Raw genomic sequence first — 15,154 nt, 5'->3', positions numbered from 1 at the left:
TTTGAATTTCGGGATAAATAGGGTCTCAGAATCTTCATAATTATCCAATAGTACATGTGTTTGAATTACAAGAATTGTACCGCTACATGTCGCTTGTTTGCTGGCTTAACAGGAAATGATAGAAAAAATATATACAAAATACAAACAAACAACAACCACACACACAACCCTCCTTCTCTTCCATTTTCTCGATTGATCTCTATCAATCTCTCCCCTCACCTCTCTTCTCTCCCTCCATATCTCTGTTTTCCCCTTCCCTGTTCTCTCCTGTTCTGCGACCATTTTCCCATGTGTTCGGCTTTGTCATCGCGGTTCTGTTTCCGGTCAATCTCCGGTAACTGCTCCGGTCCAGTCTTTGCGTGTTAATATATATACATATATATTTATATGTCTGTGTATGCCAGGCGTGGGTTGTGTGTGCTTGTCGTGTTCTCTATTTCTGTCACCTGCAACTCCCCTGTCCGGTTACCGCCGGCTTCTTCCGGCGCGGCGACACGTGTGCAATTGTTTTGTTTTGTGCGTGTGTGTTTTATTGTTGTTGTTGTGTTGCTTTTTCAGTTGGGATTTTGATTATTTTACTATTATTATTTCTACAGGATTTGATTAATATTTGTGATATTAATTATTCGCGTGGAATTATTTTAATGATTAATCGGTGAATTTTTACGTTGGAACCCGAGAATTTATCGGGTACCCGCGAAATTTTTCCGCCGTCCGCGATGACTTTTTACGAGTGGACGGTGGACGGTGATGATTTAATTTTGAGTCCTAATATTTTAAAATAAATAATTTAATTCGTATATTATTAGTCGAAATAAAAAGTAGTAGTTAAATAATACATTACGGGATTATTTGGATTGTGAAGTTGGATTGATTGTCTGTTTGTTGGGTTGACTGGTTGGTTGAGACGTCGATTTATGTTTCGACGGTCAGCTCGATAAACAAAGGAAACGTTGCCCGATTTCCGGGAAATTGAACTACAGAAATATAGGAGCGCATCCGGTGATTATCGGGACGTCGAGCGACTATATAAATACATATGTATTTTGTACGAAACTTGATTGTACAATGTGATGGAATATTTTTCCAAAACCAATAACCCTAATTTCGTAAAATGACGAGTATATGTATTTTCTGAAAACAAACACCGAACCGATTTTCGAGAACGTGAACCCTGATGTCTAGTGAGAATTGGTTGGAACTGCCCTAACTTAGAGCATGTCTCCTTCGTATACGTACTACTGGTAAGGTCCGATAGAGATTTTTAGCTTTCCTCTCGAGAAAACAAGTCTGATTGAGAGAATTCAGCTTCTGAGCGGACCTTTGATGTGTCAGCTGAAGAGACGCCAACGTTATTTCTAAATATCGCATTTTCTATGTCAAGGAATGTTATTGGACTGAGTGTGTGACCTCGGTGAGTTCGGATAGTATGATGATAGTCGGTGGCTGCTATGACAGTCAAGTTTCTTGAAGTACGGGGATCAGTACTGTTGTTATATCTTAAACCCTTATACTTCTTTCATGAGACGTATGTTGTTTCCAGAGTAATTGTTTCCTATTCCATAAGGTGCTTACTTTTCCTGTGAGAAAGTTATGAACACGAAGTAAGCCACTTAGGATTCTGTTGATCCCATTATAAATCAGATTTTCTCCCTCCCTATTTGTGAATTTCATTTTAAACACTGTTTCTTTCCTCGGTGATTCTATCGGTTGACTGGGGCAAAAAATGCATATGATTTGACTATTTATCTGTGTGATAAAGGGTCTGGTGGGATGCCACAAATGTATGTGTTGTGAGCTATGCGGTACTAAGACTGGCCATCTTATGTACTTGTATGGTTGCTCTTAGTCATACCTATATCTTCTTCTCTTGTCCTCCCTGTATCATTACTTCCTTGACTTTAAAATTTCATTTGAAGTCCCGAGACAGTGAATTGTCAGTAGCTTTTGTAATTAGATAGTCCTGGTTATTGAAAGTAAATAAGATTTGATATGTCTGGAGGAAATAGAAGTTTTACATCGGGTTGCTAGCTATCTCAGAAATAAAAATAGTAGAGAGGATTCATGATTCGATATTGAAGGTTGCAGCTTTAGAAAAGTTAACTCTGTGGAAGATGGGTCAATTGTAAGAGATAAGAGGTCGCCTTGGGAGGAACGGTTGATTGAAACTCAGACTAGTGCGTTAGCCAAGTATGTGACTCTTAAGTTCAACTTGACTTACAAGTTTACCCTTTTTGGATGATGCCTAGTATAGCGGTCTAGCTTTGCGGTATATGGAATTTGTTAATATTGTATTTTTAATGGTGCTGGAAGGTTGCTCAGTTGTTATAATGAGTGTTAGGTCACACAACACTGTAGAAGGGGGTTGAATACAGTGTAGAATACAATCAAATCGATTTAAAGCACATGTAGCAGAAAACAAATGTATTCGATATAATAAACTCTGTTACAATGGAACTGTTCTATCTCAGTGATGAACAAATATCATGAGAGCTGCTAGGTTACAATATATGATCTTCTCAATGATCGTAACTCTTATAGAGTAAACCTATATCTGTGTTTATATAGACACACAGTTAGAAGATAACTTCTAGTTGATATGGAATATAATTTTGTCTCCTAAAATATATCAACCAAATTTCTTATATAATTAATCTAGTCCTCTAACGCTTTCCATGCATATCTTCTTCTTGTATTAGTCTCAATCTTCTTTCCTGTGAATCAGCTACTTCCTTAACTGTTAGTCCACCAGTACTTAAGTTTTGATATCCATCTTCTGATATTATCTTTTGATAATCTAAGTCCTGATATCCTTAAGTCCTGACTTCCAGTAAGTCCTGATTCCAGTAAGTACTGATATTTCCTGTTAGTTAAGATCTGAAAACTAAACATGAAACATACTAGACATGACATCTCAAATATATCCAACAATCTCCCCCAACTTGTAAATTATGCAAGAATGTACAAGTTAATAGATTTGATGATGTCAAAAACATTTAAGTTCAAATGCAATAAGAGTTTAATAAGACTATAAATTACAACTTACAAAACATCCAGCTTTACCAACATCACTGAATCAATATGAATCCATAATAATTCTTAACAAAATTATTTATCAGATTATCTTCAGCTTTCTTCAGAACTTCAGCTAACTGTGCTTTGACCTGCATCAGTTCTTCTTCATTACTATCACCAATTTGATAAATTGCTATTCTGAGAGCTTGAATGGATGTTCTTTCAAGTCCATCACCAAGTCTGATAACCTTAGGATGTGAAGAGTTTTCATTATAACATAAGCATCTTCCTTTCAGAATAACTTCCACCTTAGCAGAATTCTTCAGCATAGGAATTTCTCTTCCATCACCTTCAGTAATCATTAGACTGTAATGAGAAGTCTTTGTACCAGAGATTCTGAATAGATCTCTTATAGCCTTCAAAATATATTCTGACCATCTTCTTGTAATATCAGATTTTACTTCCAGAAGATAGTGAATATATTGAAGTTCTCTGATAGACTTCTTTAATACATCAGTATCAGCTAATCTATAAGTCCTTCCATCATTGAGAAATAAAATCAATTTCTCTTTTAGATTCTCTTTGTCATGAGCATCTATCACAACTTGAGTAGACAACACCTTGTCAAGGTGCCTTTGTTTGATTTGTTCATATGGTTTGTCTGTCAATATGAAAGGATCTCTTAGAGTAACCTCTACTCCTGTTTGAAGCTTCTCTTCGTCAGAACCTAATCCAGATCTATCTCTAGGTTGCTTGGCTTTCAAACCAAATGTAGCAAGTTGATTAATCATGAGATTGGATTTTGGTTCAACTGGAGTAGCTTTCTTCCATAACAGCTTCTTCTTATCTGCAATTATCATTTTATCCATATCAACTTGAGCATTATCAGTAGTTGATGTCTTGATAGCTTTATCAGAATTTGCTGTTTCTTCTGTACCTTCCTGTCCTTTATTCTGAACAACAACTTGAGCAGCGTCAGAGGTTGTTTTAGAATCTTCATTTATCTTTCTTCTTTTCAGAATTTGAACAGTTTCATCTTCAACAAGATTATCATCAGTTACTTGAACCATTTTACACACTAGTTTCATCAGATCTTGAGAAGTTTTCAAGTCCAGTGACTTGGTTGGTTCATAAATTTTTCCTTTCCCTTTGTCTTTGGGATCACTCTCAGTCTGTGATCTAGTCTTGAACTTTGAAGTTTCAGAATTTAATTTTTCCTTGATCACAATGCCTTTTTCCTTAGGCCTTGGAGGTTTCTTTGCATCAGAAGCTTTAGACTTGGGATTTGTCTTTTCAGCAGCAAATCTAGCTTATTCCTCCTTGAGAGTTTCTAAATCCATTCCTGGATTGAGTTTCAGAAATAATCTTCTTTCTATCTCCTTATCAAGTGTCTGGATTTTAGGATCTTTGTAATAAACAGTAGTCTGCTTCCCCTTTTGACTTCAGAGTTTGCAAGAACTTCTGAGAGTCTTCAGATCCTGACTGAATCAGAATATCAGAACTTGACATCAGACTTTGCTTATCACCACTTGACTTCAATCTTTGAGTATTCACAGCATCAGAACTTGACTTGTTCTGAATAGAAGATTTTCCTTGAACTTTTCTTTGACCTCTGCTCTTTTCAGAGTTTCCCTGGTCATCACATTTATCATCCTTTTTCTTCAGTTCTTGAATAGGTGAGCATTTGGACTTAACTACCTTCTCCCCCTTTTTGGCATCATCAGGAAGTAAGAGAGAAAGAAGAAGTTTAACTGAAGATTGGATTTCATCCAATTTAGCTTTCTGAGAAGCTTGATTAGCCAGAACCTCAGCAATTTGGGCCTGTTGCTTCTCTTGAGTTTTCTCAATGGATGCAACTTTTTCAGAAATAGGTCTGATATACATGTTCTTGTCAAGCTTGATTTGTAGATTGAACTTATCAGCTTGTTCCCTGAGTGTATCAACCTTTTCATGAGTAGAAGTATGTAGACCATGAAGATGTTTTGTAGACAGAGCTGTGATCTTGAGTTGTGTCTTGAAATCAGCATTTGTGAGCAACTCATGAGCTTTTGCAATATTGTTAGGGCGAAAACACGCGCTAATATTCACGAAAGTATACGCGTTCGCAAGTAATATAGAATACTTTCTAGTTCGTTCCCTCAGAGACTCAGACTAAATTATTGTCTAATTAAACTCACTCACCAATGTATGATTACTTCTCAATGTTAAGATAATAACACTTAAAATTGTTGATTAAATATTAACTATAATTAACTACTTAATTAACCACTTAACTAACACTTCAATTTATCAATAATAAAATACTCATGAGATCACAACTTCATTATTACTTCCTTCTATAGCCATTGTTATTACCTTTAGCATGTGACAGTGATGATATTAATCGAATAACATGAAACTGATAAAAGCCAACTTTCATTGTACTAATACCATTCTACCAAGCATCCACAATTAAGATAGAAGTTGAATAGTCATCAATTATATTGAGTTCCTATATGTCTACAGAAATTGACAACACAACGATTTAAGCACAAGTTATTCTTTTTGATTACATAGGGCAAATAAAACTGTTAGAGTTACCCACTAATCATGCACAACGTACATGAACCTATGCTAGCATGGCAAGTTCTAAATCTCAAGATCCACCGTCGCTTCACAAGAGATTAACACCCTATCTTATATGTTCGCGATGCACATAAGACGAATACGCACAACCAATACTAGATATCATGCAATCATCACACACTAAAGTATTAAACAATTAACTAAAGAATTCCATAATAAATCCGTTGCAACCCCATGATCACGATTAGCCCATAATAGAACTTATCGCCATCATGGGTTCATATGAAATCATGATAAACAAACACAAGAAAATAATAACTAAACTAATTATATTAAAACAGAGTACGTCACAAGAGTAAATAAGTCAAAGCAAGAAAACTAGCATCCAACGTTACAACGAAACAAGAATCACAAGAAAATATGCTTCCACTTCGTTGTGGTGTGCTAAATCGGTCTTCTTCCTTATCTCCTTCGCTTCTTGCGTAAAACACAATCTAAAACATAATCCCCTTAATAATCTCTGTGAAAACGTCTCAAATCTACCTATATAATAGTCCCATAAAACTCAGATTACATAGAAGTTGGAAGCCAAACAGAAGTAGAAGTCTAAAATAATTTATCTTTTTCCCCGACCCTGCGCGGCCGCTCAGCATAGCTGCGCGGGCGCGCAGGTTGCTGCGCGGCCGCTCAGCATTGCTGCGCGGGCGCGCAGGCCTCTACTGGAAAAAATCCAGGTTTGCTCCGTTTCTTCGCCGTAATCTGCCCATTCCTTTCCTCTCGCAATGGTGAACACATGCCAAGGCTTATTCTTGATGATTCCTCCCCCGAAATGCAACTAATACCCTGAAATGCATAAACACTAGAAAAACGCATCAAATACACAAAATACTTGATTTCAAGACACCAATTTAAGCCATTTTAAGACGTTCTAAGTGGTATAAAATGCCACTTATCACACCCCCAAACTTAAATCGATGCTTGTCCTCAAGCGTCACAGACTCAAAAACAAATAAAAATATGCATGAATGCAATCTATATGAAAATGCACTGATCCCCCTTACTACAATTAATCAACCAAATTGCCACATCTCAACGAATGCAGTTAGACAACTAAAGATCAATAAACTCATGCAAACGGACATACAACCAGAAACGTGGTGTGTGCAAATGCTTAACAGATATGCTTCGGAACTAGACCAATTACTATGACTAGACTATCCTCAAGGCAATCCTACGATTATACAAAGAATAAAAAATTCTAGGCACAAAGTGATATACAACACTACAAGACTCTGGAGCTTATTACGGAATCGTGCTTTTTATTTACAACTCAAATGCTTATTTGACCGTGCAATGAGTGAGGTCCATAAAAGACTTATACAATGGTATCCATGTAACGAGCGTTAGGTTAGCGGATCCCAGACTCTAAAAGCCTTAGGTCACTAGGCACAAAGTCCCCTAAGAACTTAATAACTCGAATACCAAAGAGCCCACTCTTAATCAATTATGCAAAAAATTTTTTTTTTTTTTTAACTTCTGAGCAAGTACGTTTCGCTCCATCTTGCTCAACCCTAGACTACTCGCAACATGTGTGAGCCGGCTACTAGCCATTTGACGCCTAGCCACAACTAGCAACAACTTCCATATTTTTTTCTCCAAAATTTTTCTTTTTCATGTCTTTATCACTAAGAACCTATAATCGAATTCTAAGCATAATAAGTAGATTGACCTTGAAAACAACCAAATCATAACAACAATCTAGCCCTTACGCATTCTTTAAGACTTAGTGGACTTACAATTGTTTCTAGCATGCATATCAACCTACACAACTTAATATCACTTTAATGCTATCACTACACTCGCATCAATATCACAATTCAGTCGATAACTTATTGCAAAAGGGATCATGGTAAATGCATGAGCTACATGACATTCATAAAAAAAACTAAATGGCATAAATTATGCAACTATATGAACTAAACTATCATGAATATGCAACTAAATGACACACACACAATATTCCTTAACTACCACCCCCAAACTAAAAATCTTCACTGTCCTCAGTGAAAGTAGTAGAAAGGAACACAGGGTATACCTACTCGGAGTCATCATCATCATCACCCTCAGTGGGTGGAGTATCAGGCGGTGGGTATGCAGAGTCCTCACCAAAAACTGGCCACTGGATATCAGCTCCAAGGCCTCGAAAAGCAGTCCCTAACGCAAGGGTGAGCTCCTGAGCAACCCTGCTCTGCGTCTCATACATGGCATCCATCCGCCGTGAAAGCCTCCTATACTGGGCATCACCCATCCCAGCACCCTCCTGAGCTCTCGAAGAACCAGCCTCACCACGCCCTGGCCTAGCCATAGTAGCACCTCGTGCTGGACGCCCTCCTGGAAGATGATAACCCAGCCCATGCTCTTCAGGCTCACCACCGGTCCACTCCTGCATCCCATTCACAGTGCCAGAATCAATCGGAGCTGCTGGCAACTGCAACTGCTCATGAGCCGGCCAGTTCACTCCCACAGCTCGGCATAGCTTTGTAACCGTGGATGCATAAGGGATGTTCATATGCTTTGCTCCCCTCAAAAACTTCAGAATTCCTTGGTAGATAAACTCACCAAGGTCCACATAGTACTCATCATGCAGAATTCCCCACAACAACTGTGCTCTCTCAACTGTGACCTCGTGTGCATGTGAAGAAGGCAAAATATTAGCACATATAAATGCATTCCATGCACGGGCATACCTGTCCATGGCGATCGCCGGAAAGTGACGATACTCATTATTGCCTGGACTGCGGGTCCAAACTATGCCCGGTCGACAGAGAGTCGCACAAATCAAATCCAAGTCAAAATCCTCAGCAGTCTTTTCATTCCAGTTCTCCTCCTCGGGCTTCCTCTCTCGCTGTCCAATCACACGGCGAATCGCCGCAGGATGATAATCAACCGTCAGCCCACGGACTACAGAAAACCCATTCTTTTCAGCCTTCGCGTTCGCGTAGAACTCGGGAACAACGCTCATCGGTACTGCTTCGGGTGACTCACAAAAAGCTATCCACCCCTTCTCTGCAATCATGGGCAACAACTCACCATCCCTCCCTGATGGTAAAACCCCCCTCTCCTTCAGAATCGGCTTCCCCAATAGCCTAGTGTACTCTTCCTCCGCAGCTCTGTCAGTTAACCGAGGCCGTGCAGCAGTACCCCTCGATGAATCAGCAGTAGGAACTGTGCTGCTGCTGTCAATAGTGCGTGCTCACTTGGGTGCCATTGATTCGTGAATAAAAGTGTGTAAGAACTGATTTTTGATGTTTGTGAGAGGGTTTAAGTGTAGGAAGTTTTGTGGGAGATATGTAGGATAGGTGTATGTATATATAGGGTGTGGATTAGATTAGGGTTTGGGAATTAAGGGATAAAATGATGGGGTAGTGGGAACAATTCGTGGGTTTATGGGCTAAAACTATTTTTGTGTTTTTGTTTGTTTTTTTTTTCTGAACTGTAAAAAATTTTCTGGAACTCGACCCCTGCGCGGCCGCTCAGCATAGCTGCGCGGGCGCGCAGAGAGTCTCTGGAAAAAAAAAATTTCAGCCCCTGTTTTCTGATTTTTTTGTGTTTTTGGATAGGTTATTAACTTCTAAGGGTTCCTGTAACAACAATTCATGGGTTGCCTCCCACGCAGCGCTTCTTTTTCGTCATTAGCTTGACGTTCCGTACCTTTCTCAAGTAGTCAACAAAATGGCACTAACCACCTCTCGGTTTGCCATGTCCCCATAGTAGTGCTTCAACCGCTGACCGTTAACCTTGAATGCTTGGTCCGAATCATTCTCAAAAATTTCCACCGCTCCATGTGGAAACACAGTTTTGACAATAAAAGGTCCAGACCACCTTGATTTCAACTTCCCAGGAAAAAGTCGGAGCCGAGAGTTGAATAAAAGAACTTGTTGCCCTGGCACAAATAACTTAGGATGTAGCTTCCTATCGTGCCACCTCTTCACCTTTTCCTTATACATTTTGTTATTCTCGTACGCTTGAAGTCGAAATTCATCAAGTTCATTAAGCTGAAGCATTCTTTTCTTACCAGCTGCATCTAAATCCAGGTTCAATTTCTTCAATGCCCAGTAGGCCTTATGCTCAAGCTCCGCAGGTAGATGACATCCCTTACCGTATACCAACTGAAACAGTGACATCCCAAGTGGAGTTTTATATGCTGTTCTGTAAGCCCAAACAGCTTCATCGAGCTTTAAAGACCAATCCTTCCTTGACGGACAAACAACCTTCTCTAGAATACGCTTTATCTCTCTGTTAGACACTTCCGCTTGACCATTTGTTTGCGGATGATAGGCAGTAGCTACTCGATGATTCACATTATAACGCTGCATCATAGAAGTGAACTTACGGTTGCAAAAATGCGATCCTTCATCACTTATGATTACCCGAGGTGTTCCAAACCTTGTGAAAATTTGCTTATAAAGAAAATTTAGCACTGCCTTTGCATCATTTGTCGGTAAAGCTTTAACTTTGACCCATTTTGAGACATAATCGACTGCCAGCAAGATGTACTGATTATTGCAAGACGAGATAAAAGGCCCCATGAAATCGATTCCCTATACATCAAAGACCTCGACTTCAAGCATCACATTTAATGGCATTTCATCCTTCCTTGACAAATTTCCCACTCTTTGGCAACGATCACACCTTAAAACAAACTGATGAGCATCCTTGAACAAAGTAGGCCAGAAAAAACCTGCTTGAAGAATACGAGCTGTCGTCTTCTCACCTCCATAGTGTCCCCCATAAACCGTGGAATGGCAGTCTCGTAATATCCCCTCCGTCTCACAGAACGGGATACATCTCCTGATGATCTGGTCAGCTCCCTGTCTAAACAAATATGGTTCATCCCACATATACCACTTCACCTCATGCAGAAACTTCTTCTTTTGGGCGGATGTTAAATTAGGAGGCATTATGTTGCTGACGAGATAGTTTACAATATCTGCAAACCATGGTTCTTCCTCCTGAATTGCAAACAACTGCTCATCCGGAAAAGATTCATTGATTAACGTCCTATCTTGTGAAGTAGAATCGGGATTCTCCAACCTAGAGAGATGGTCAGCTACTTGATTCTCAGTACCTTTTCTATCTTTGATCTCTAACTCAAATTCCTGAAGTAAAAGCACCCAACGAATGAGTCTCGGCTTCGAATCCTTCTTAGAAACCAGATAGCGAATAGCTGCATGATCAGTGAATACTGTTACTTTTGTACTAAGCAGATAAGATCGAAATTTCTCAAAGCCAAAGACTATAGCCAAAAGCTCCTTCTCAGTAGTGGTGTAGTTCAATTGGGCACCATTTAAAGTCTTACTCGCATAGTAGACCATATGGAAGAGATTTTTCTTGCGCTGTCCCAGAACTGCACCTACCGCATAATCACTCGCATCACACATCATCTCAAATGGTTCTGTCCAATCTGGTGCTGTAATGACTGGTGCCGTGATCAAACTCTCCTTGAGAGTCTCGAATGCTGCCAAACATTCATCATCAAATTTGAAAGGCACATCTTTCTCAAGCAAATTGCACAACGGCTTAGATATCTTTGAAAAGTCCTTGATGAATCGCCGATAAAAACCCGCATGACCAAAAAAACTACGGATTCCTTTCACAGAATTAGGTGGGGGAAGATTTTCAATGACTCCCACCTTGGCTTTGTCCACCTCCAGACCCTTGCTAGAGACCTTATGCCCAAGGATAATGCCTTCACACACCATAAAATGACATTTCTCCCAATTAAGCACCAAATTAGTTTTCACGCATCTTTTGAGTACGGCGCGCAGATTATTCAAACATTCATCATATGAGTGTCCAAAGACGGAGAAGTCATCCATGAACACTTCGACGTTATTTCCAATCATGTCAGAGAATATAGCCATCATACATCTCTGAAAGGTGGCCGGTGCGCCACATAACCCAAACGAAACTCTGCGAAAAGCAAATATGCCAAATGGACAAGTGAAGGTAGTCTTTTCCTGATCCTCTGGTGCAATACAAATCTGATTATACCCGGAATAACCATCCAGAAGACAAAAATACTCATGTCCCGCCAATCTGTCAAGCATCTGATCAATAAATGGAAGGGGGAAGTGATCCTTCCTTGTGGCTTTGTTCAATTTTCTATAATCCATGCATACTCTCCATCCTGTAACTGTTCGAGTAGGGATGAGCTCATTCTTTTCATTTGCGACCACAGTGATACCTCCCTTCTTAGGTACACATTGTACGGGGCTCACCCACGAGCTGTCAGAAATAGGATAAATGATGCCTGCATCTAGCCATTTCAGAATTTCTTTCTTCACCACCTCCTTCATGATGGGATTCAGTCTTCTCTGCTGTTCCACAGTTGGCTTACTACCTTCCTCTAGCAAAATTTTATGCATACAATATGAAGGACTTATCCCCTTGATGTCTGCTATGGTCCATCCAATAGCCGATTTGAATTCTCTCAAAATCCTTAAGAGCTTGTCTTCCTCACTACCTGAAAGGTCAGATGAAATAATAACAGGTAACGTAGATGAATCACCTAAAAAAGCATACCTCAAGTGTTCAGGTAATGGTTTGAGCTCCAAGGTAGGTGCTTCCTCTATTGATGGTTTGAGCTTCCCTTCAGCGTTCTTGAGGTCAGAAGTACCAAGAGATTCAAATGGTATGTCCAGCTTTCGCTTCCAGGGAGAAGCGTTCAGATATTGTAATTGCTCGTTGCTATCTTCATCATCGCTGTCAAAATCCCCCACTAAGGCCTTTTCCAATGCATCAGACATTAGCATGTGATCGAGTTCCGAAGTAACCGCAGTATCAATCACATCCACTTTTAAGCACTCCTCATCTTCTGTAGGGAATTTCATTGCCTTGAATACATTGAAGGTCACATCCTGATCTTGGACCCGCATAGTAAGTTCACCTTTTTGTACATCTATCAAGGTACGTCCAGTAGCCAAGAAAGGCCTTCCCAAGATTATGGGAATCTTCTTATCTTCCTCAAAATCCAGAATAACAAAATCTGCTGGAAAGAAGAGCTTATCCACCTTGACGAGCACATCCTCAACTATGCCCCTTGGGTAAGTAATGGAACGGTCAGCCAATTGTAGTGACATGTACGTGGGTTTTGGATCAGGCAGATCCAGTTTTTTAAAGATCGACAACGGCATCAGATTAATGCTTGCTCCCAAATCACAAAGGCACTTGTCAAAAGTTAGATTGCCAATGGTGCAAGGAATGGTGAAGCTTCCTGGATCTTTCAGTTTTGGTGGTAACTTTTGCTGCAGAATAGCGCTGCATTCTTCCGTGAGAGCAACTGTTTCAAGGTCATCCAGTTTCACCTTCCTTGAAAGAATAGTCTTCATAAACTTCGCATAACTAGGCATTTGTTCCAGAGCCTCAGTGAAAGGTATATTGATGTGAAGTTTCTTGAACACCTCCAGAAACTTCCCGAACTGTCTATCCAGCTTTTGTTGCTGCAATCTCTTAGGAAAAGGTGGTGGAGGATAGAGCTGTTTCTCCCCTGTATTAGCCTCAGGCAGAGTGTGTTCAACAGTAGTCTTCCTTGGTTCCGCCGTTTTCTCCTTTTGCTTAGATTCTTCATCTCTAACTTCAGCTTCGACTTCCTTTGCCTTTTCAGCATCAGCCACTTTTCCAGACCTTAAGGTAATAGCCTTGACTTGCTCTTTAGCTTCCTTCCTGCCTGGTACTTCCGTGTCACTGGGAAGAGTGTCAGATTGATGATTGAGCACTGCATTGGCTAATTGACCGATTTGATTTTCCAAGGTCTTGATAGAAACCGCCTGACTCTTGCACAACAGCTTAAGTTCCTCAAAATCAGCACTAGTGGGTGCAGCTGTACTTCCCTGTTGAGGATATGATTACCTTGTAGCATACTGCTGTGGTTGCTGGAATCCAGGTGGGTTAAACTGTTTACTCAATCCTTGCTGATATGGTGGCTGAATAGCATTCTGATTATTCCCCCAGCTGAAATTTGGATGATTTCTGTTGTTAGGATGATAGGTCGCTGGCACAGGCTGCTGTTGTCGCTGATAATTATTCACATACTGAACAGATTCGTTGATAAGAGAACACTGATCCGTAGCATGAGAACCTGCACAAAGCTCACAAACCATAGCTATTTGATTAACTCCATACGTAGCCAGAGAATCAACCTTCATTGATAGCGCTTGGAGCTGGGCTGCAATAGCGGTGGCTGCATCAACTTCCAGAATACCTGCTACCTTGCCTGACGTCATCCTCTGAGTTGGGTTTTGATGCTCATTTGCAGCCATCGTCTCGATAAGATTATACGCCTCAGTATAGCTTTTAGCCCATAAGGCGCCTCCAGCTGCTGCATCGAGCATGGGCCGAGATTGGGCCCCCAAACCATTATAGAAACCAGTGATCACCATCCAATCTGGCATTCCATGATGTGGACATTTTCTCAACATTTCCTTGTAGCGTTCCCAAGCCTCGCACATAGATTCTGTAGGTTGCTGCGCAAACTGAGTAAGAGCACTCCTCATAGCAGCAGTCTTTGCCATTGGATAAAACTTCACCAGAAACTTTTGCGCAAGATCTTGCCATGTAGTGATGGACCCAGCTGGTTCAGAATGTAACCAGTCTTTAGCCTTGTCCCTTAGTGAGAATGGGAAAAGCCTCAACTTGATAGCCTCATCAGTCACGCCATTATATTTAAAAGTGCTGCAGATCTCGACAAAATTCCTTATGTGCATGTTGGGGTCTTCAGTTGCCGCTCCTCCAAAAGAAACAGAATTTTGCACCATCTGAATAGTGCCCGGCTTGATTTCAAAGGTGTTAGCTTGAATAGCCGGATGAAGGATGCTTGACTGAATGTCATCAATTTTTGGCCGAGAAAAATCCATAAGAGCTGGATCAGCTTGAACAATACGATCTCCCATGTTTACTGGTTCTTTCTGCTCAGTTCCTGAATCCGAATCCTCAAAATCTAACTTCTCCGGAATATCAAGAACTTCGTCTGTCTCCTCAGCTGTATCTAAAGTCCTCTTGCGAGCACGAGAACGAGTTTGCATAAACGCTTGCTAAAGTACCTGAAACATAACCGAAAAGAGTAAGTAACTACTACGTCCTAATCACTGAGTCCTAATGACCAATGATGGTAAGTACATAAACTAAACAAATACGCCGAGTCCCCGGCAGCGGCGCCAAAAACTTGTTAGGGCGAAAACACGCGCTAATATTCACGCAATTATACGCGTTCGCAAGTAATATAGAATACTTTCTAGTTCGTTCCCTCAGAGACTCAGACTAAATTATTGTCTAATTAAACTCACTCACCAATGTATGATTACTTCTCAATGTTAAGATAATAACACTTAAAATTGTTGATTAAATATTAACTATAATTAACTACTTAATTAACCACTTAACTAACACTTCAATTTATCAATAATAAAACACTCATGAGATCACAACTTCATTATTACTTCCTTCTATAGCCATTGTTATTACCTTTAGCATGTGACAGTGATGATATTAATCGAATAACATGAAACTGATAAAA

General features: G+C 40.1%; 1 non-coding gene across 1 annotated transcript; it reads left to right on the top strand.

Annotated features, from left to right (window-relative positions):
• Positions 1 to 14,031: 14,031 nt before the first annotated feature.
• Positions 14,032 to 14,138, top strand: LOC141675628 (small nucleolar RNA R71). The gene has a single exon (XR_012556271.1). It is a non-coding gene; the product is annotated as a small nucleolar RNA R71 (small nucleolar RNA).
• Positions 14,139 to 15,154: the final 1,016 nt, after the last annotated feature.

Source organism: Apium graveolens, chromosome 7 (genome assembly GCF_009905375.1).
Source record: "Apium graveolens cultivar Ventura chromosome 7, ASM990537v1, whole genome shotgun sequence".
Classification (NCBI taxonomy): Eukaryota; Viridiplantae; Streptophyta; class Magnoliopsida; order Apiales; family Apiaceae; genus Apium; species Apium graveolens.
This window is presented reverse-complemented; position numbering and strand designations above follow the sequence as displayed.